The following is a 5,747-nucleotide window of genomic DNA, read 5'->3' on the forward strand; positions in this document are numbered from 1 at the left end:
GAGGGGCCACCACAGGACCCACCGGGGGGCTGCCACCAGGTCTTGGCAGGAAGAGAAAACTTTTCTGCTCTTACAGAGAGTCATGCCAATGGCAGCATGGCCGGGCAAGCCAACTTCTGCCAGTCTGCAGGGGGTGGAGAACAAAACCCTTTTTTTCTCCAGGTCCTCGAACCCTCTGCCAGGCCCAGCCATTGGTTGGTTCTTTCCCAGCTCTCTTGGCACTGGGAGGTGTGGCGATGGGAGCTGCCCGGAGCCCATTGAGGAAAGGCCCTGAATTGGCACATTCAGGAAGCCCAGGCCAGCGGATGCTCCCTCCTGGAGTTCAAGCCTCATGGGCTCTGCATTCTGAGAGACCTGCATTCACCATCCAGGCTCCATAACCCCTGGGAACCACGGGGTCCGCTTATATTTAAAATAATGACTATACCCCTGGCTGGTGTGGCTCAGTGGATAGAGGGGTCGGCCTGTGGACTGAGGGATCCCGGGTTCGATTCTGGTCAGGGACACATGCCCGGGTTGCGGGCTCGATCCCCAATGGGGGGGGCGTGCAGGAGGCAGCTGATCAATGATTCTCATCCTTGACGTTTCTCCCTTTACCTTTCTCTCTGAAATCAATAAAATACATTAAAATAAGTAAATATAAATAAATAAATAATGACCATAGACCCTGATGTGAAGTTAAAAAGGCAAGGTATGTATAGTGTGCCCAATATTTATACTTGTTTGCTCCTGTGTGCAGAAAGTGTTTCTGGAACGATAAACAAAAAATGGGCTGTTTGGGTGGCCTCCGGGAAGGGGGAGGAGAGAAACTTTTTTTTTATTTTTTGTTAATCCTCACCCGAGGATATTTTTTCCATAGACTTTAAGAGAGAGGTGAAGGGAGGGAGGGGGAGAGAGAGAGAAACATCAATGTGAGAGAGACGCATCAATTGGTTGCCTCCCAGAGCTGCCCCAACTGGAGCTGGGGAACCAAACCCACAGTCCTTTGGTATAAGGGCAGACGCTCTACCATTGAGCCACACTGGCCAGAGCAAGAGAAACTTTTTAGAGTGTACCTTTTGGAGCTTTAAAATTTTGAAAATTTGGTTACTATATATTAAGAAATAGAATTTGAGTTAGGCAAACAAAAGACAAGGGTAACAGTGAATACTTCACTGGATTGCTGTGAGTATAAACTCGCCACCCTATATCTTTAGGGTAAAATGTATCCAGTCTTAAGTGCTGGTTCTGTGTAGCAGATTTTTTGACATAAAGTCAGGCTGTGGGCCAGGGATTTGGCTGGGGTTAGAGGTTAAGATCTTAGAGATGCCATAAAGCAAGAGTTCCGGTTCAGTTTTCTTTATAAGAACATTGGATACTGAAGGAGTCTGAAGGTGTACCTTCTAGGCTCTGTTTACTACAAACTCAAACTCTAGGTCTTGGCAAACCAGTTCTTCTCTCTCACTGTCTTAGGGTTCCCATTTGCTGCTGTGTGACTTTGGGCAAGTTACGTAACCTCTCTGTGCTTCAATGTCCTCTTATATAAAAGTGAGGAGTAAAGCCCTAACAGGTTTGGCTCAGTGGATAGAGCGTCAGCCTGTGGACTCAAGGGTCCCAGGTTCAATTCCAGTCAAGGGCATGTACCTTGGTTGCGGGCATATCCCCAGTAGGGAGTGTGCAGGAGGCAGCTGATCGATGTTTCTCTCTCATCGATGTTTCTAACTCTCTATCCCTCTCCCTTCCTCTCTGTAAAAATTCAATAAAATATATTTTAAAAAAAAAAAGTGAGGAGTAAAAATAATACCTACATCATTTAGTTGTGAGATTTAAATGATTTAAAATATGTAAAGTGCTGCCCGGCTGGCATGGCTCAGTGGTTCAGTGTTGACCTACGAACCAGGAGGTCACGGTTCAATTCCCAGTCAGGGCACATGCCCGGGTTTCGGGCTTGATCCCCAATGGGGGTTGTGCAGGAGGCAGCCAATCAATGATTCTCTCTCATCATTAGTGTTTCTATATCTCTCTCTCCCTCTCCCTCCCTCTCTGAAGTCAATTAAAAAAATACTTAAAAAAATAAAATATGTGAAATGTTTAGGACAGAACTGGCATCTAGTCAGTGCTCCGTGTGTGCATTCTCATTCTTAGAGAGGGGTAGTATGATGAGTTGGGCAGACGGATTTAAGTTCTCCCTCCCCTCTTACAAGCTGTGTGACCTTAGATAAATGGCTTAGCCTCTCAGGGACTTGGTTTCTGCATCTGCAGACCAGGCCATGAAGCCAGTTTGGCTCAGTGGATAGAGCGTCGGCCTGCGGACTAAAAGGTCAATGGTTCTTTCTCATCATTGATGTTTTTATCTCTCTCTCCCTCTCCTTTCCTCTCTGCAATCAATAAAAATATATGTAAAATGAAACAAAAAACCTGAATCCATCCCTAAGGAGGGGGATAAAATAATAGTATTTGCCATGCGGAGTGGTTGTAAAGATTAAATAAAATAATGTATTTAATGGCTTAAGATAGTGCCTGGCGCACAGAAAACCCTGACTAGTATATAGCAGTAACTCCTTTGGGAGATATGAAGAGTTGAGCTTGCTTTCCTCCTTTTATTCTTCTATATATATAACCACTTCAGAAAATTCAGTTTATAAACCCCCCAATTTTTTTTTTTTAAGATTTTTATTGATGTCACAGAGGAAGGGAGAGGGAGAGAGAGAGAGAAACATCAATAATGAGAGAGAATCATGGATCGGCTGCCTCCTGCATGCCCCACACTGGGGATAAAGCCCGCCACCTGGGCCTGTGCCCTGACCAGGAATCAAACTGTGACCTCCTGGTTCCTAGGTTGACGCTCAACCACTGAGCCATGCCAGCCGGGCACAAAACCCCACATTTTGAAAGAGAAGATAAATCCGAGGAAGAAGATTCTAGTTATAAAACAACTCACTGACTGGATTAGGGATTTTATGTGTTTGGCTAATGGCTGAAAAGCAGAGATCAAGCAGAGAACAGACATAGTCATTGACACCATAAGTGCCTTGAAATCCCGAGGGCAGTACCTGCAGGAATTAGAGCAGTGGTTCTCAACCTTCTGGCCCTTTAAATACAGTTCCTCATGTTGTGACCCAACCATAACATTATTTTCGTTGCTACTTCGTAACTGTAATGTTGCTACTGTGATGAATCGTCACGTAAATATCTGATATGCAGGATGGTCTTAGGCGACCCCTGTGAAAGGGTCGTTCGGCCGCCAAGGGGGTCGCGACCCACAGGTTGAGAACCGCTGAATTAGGGGCCTAGCCATGCCTTCGGCATCCTGAGCTGTTGCTGAAGAGCTCCTTGCTCTCAGAGCCGAGGGCTTCACAGCGGCTTCCCACATAGACCCCAGCTCTCATCTTCCCTTCCCTTCATCTTAACCCAGGCCAGCTCTGTCCTTTTAGAATTTCCAAATTTTTCAGCCTGATCCTCCCCTAAGAACAAAGCCACGCACAACTGGCCACAGCTGGAGGCGACACCTTCTGCCCCAGCCTCCTGGCCTGGCAAGGAGCCAAGCTGGCTGTGGACAAGCCGAGGGCCTGGAGTCAGACGGCCTCGGGGCATACAGGGGCAGAACTTGCACTCGGCCCATGGGCAGTGTGGGATGGGTGTCCCCACTGCCCAGGAAGTCCCCTTCCTGGACCTCTTCTCTGTCCCTCCCTGACTGTGGGCCCTGCCTCTACTTTTCTCCTCCCCTTGCTCATGAATCCAGCCTAAACCAGCGCCCAAGTGAAGAGCCCATCTCTCCTGTCCGGGGGCATTTCACGCCCAGCTTGGTCCTCCCCTCCTGTGTGTGTGGTCCCCTCTGAACGTGCCCACATGATCTTAGGCCACACCCATATTTTGTAGACTAAACAGACCCTCCAAAAGTAAAGATACCAACCCCCAGTGATTCCGGGTGACAGAGAGCCAGTGGCCTGGCATCCTGGGCTTCCGTCCCAGTCTCCCTTGTTTGGCCTTGATCGTGTGACCTCAGAGAGTCACGCAAATTCTTTCCTCAGTGCCATAAAGTGGGGGGAGTGATAGCCACACGGCCCATCTTGCTTGGGTGTGGAGAGGATGAAGTGAGTTGCTATGAGGGAAAGTCTCTTGTAAACAGAAAGGCATGTAAGAAAGAGAAATGATGATAATACGTTTGCGGAATTTCCGATGCCAGCCTGATCTGGCACAATCTCCTTCTGTCCACTGCAGTGACCTCAGGCGCTGCATGGACCCCTTCTTCCCCTTGCGTGTCCCGCTGCTCGGAGAGGTTTCCTCCGCACCTGGTTGGACGGTGCCTGGGACCTCGTGAGCGTGTCGCTCTGACCACCTTTTCCTGGGACACCACTCACCCCTCATCCCAGCTCCCTGCTGATGCTGATGGCCAGGCCCAGGCCCAGGACAAGCCACCAGAAGCCAGCTCTCGAATCGGCCGAGTGAGGTAAGAAATCAGCTTCCCCCAACAAAGCTCTCAGACTCCCTGTCTCATTAAAACGCTTCTAAGAAAACAAAAGGGGTTCTGTGGTTGGAAAAGTTTGGGAAATTCTGCTGACCCACAACTAACCTTTCCCACTCCCCCACTCATCAAGGAAGGAGGCAGCCAGCTGAGTTGGGACAGCGCAATAGGGTGTTTTTGTGTTTTGTGGTTTTTTTAAAATATATTTTATTGATTTTTTACGGAGAGGAAGGGAGAGGAATAGAGAGTTAGAAACATCGATGAGAGAGAAACATCGATCAGCTGCCTCCTGCACACTCCCCACTGGGGATATGCCTGCAACCAAGGTACATGCCCTTGACCGGAATCGAACCCGGGACCCTTGAGTCCGCAGGGCGACGCTCTATCCCCTGAGCCAAACCGGTGAGGGCTGTGTTTTTTTAATATATTTTTTTATTGATTTCAAAGAGGAAGGGAAAGGGAAAGAGAAATACAAACATCAAGGATGACAGAGAATCATTGATCGGCTGCCTCCTGCACACCCCACACAGGGATCAAATCGTGACCTCCTGGTTCATAGGTTGACACTCAATCACTGAGCCATGCCAGTTGGGCGTAATGGGGTTTTTTAAGGCAATTTGCAAATACACACAAACACAGTGAAGGGTAAAATGAACCCTTGGGTGTGTCGTTCACCTTCAGCAATCATCAGCATTTAAGAACAAGGGAGACTGAGGGTTTGGGAAACATCCTGATGCCGGAATTCCAGTCCCACCACCAGTTAGTGCGGGACCCTGCACAAGCTGTTCAGTCTCTATGAGTCTGTGTTCTCCTGTATTAAGTGGAAATGTTACCTCAAACCGGAAGGGACTGTTCTAGAGTCAATGAAATAAGTCAATTCTGAGGCACTAGCTGAATGTCCCAAGGTGAGTGCTCAGTAATAGTAACAGTCATTGCCCTAACCCAGTGGTCGGCAAACTGCGGCTCGAAAGCCACATGCGGCTCTTTGGCCCCTTGAGTGTGGCTCTTCCACAAAATACCACGCGTGGGCATGCATGTACAGTGCGATTGAAACTTCGTGGCCCATGCGCAGGAGTCGGTATTTTGTGGAAGAGCCACACTCAAGGGGCCAAAGAGCTGCATGTGGCTCGAGAGCCGCAGTTTGCCGACCACTGCCCTAACCGGTTTGGCTCAGTTGATAGAGCGTTGGCCTGTGGACTGAAGGGTCCCAGGTTCGATTCCCATCAAGGGCGTGTACCTTGGTTGCAGACACATCCCCAGTTAGGGGGTGTGCAGGAGGCAGCTGATCGATGTTTCTAACTCT

Source organism: Myotis brandtii, unplaced genomic scaffold (assembly GCF_000412655.1).
Source record: "Myotis brandtii unplaced genomic scaffold, ASM41265v1 scaffold988, whole genome shotgun sequence".
Classification (NCBI taxonomy): Eukaryota; Metazoa; Chordata; class Mammalia; order Chiroptera; family Vespertilionidae; genus Myotis; species Myotis brandtii.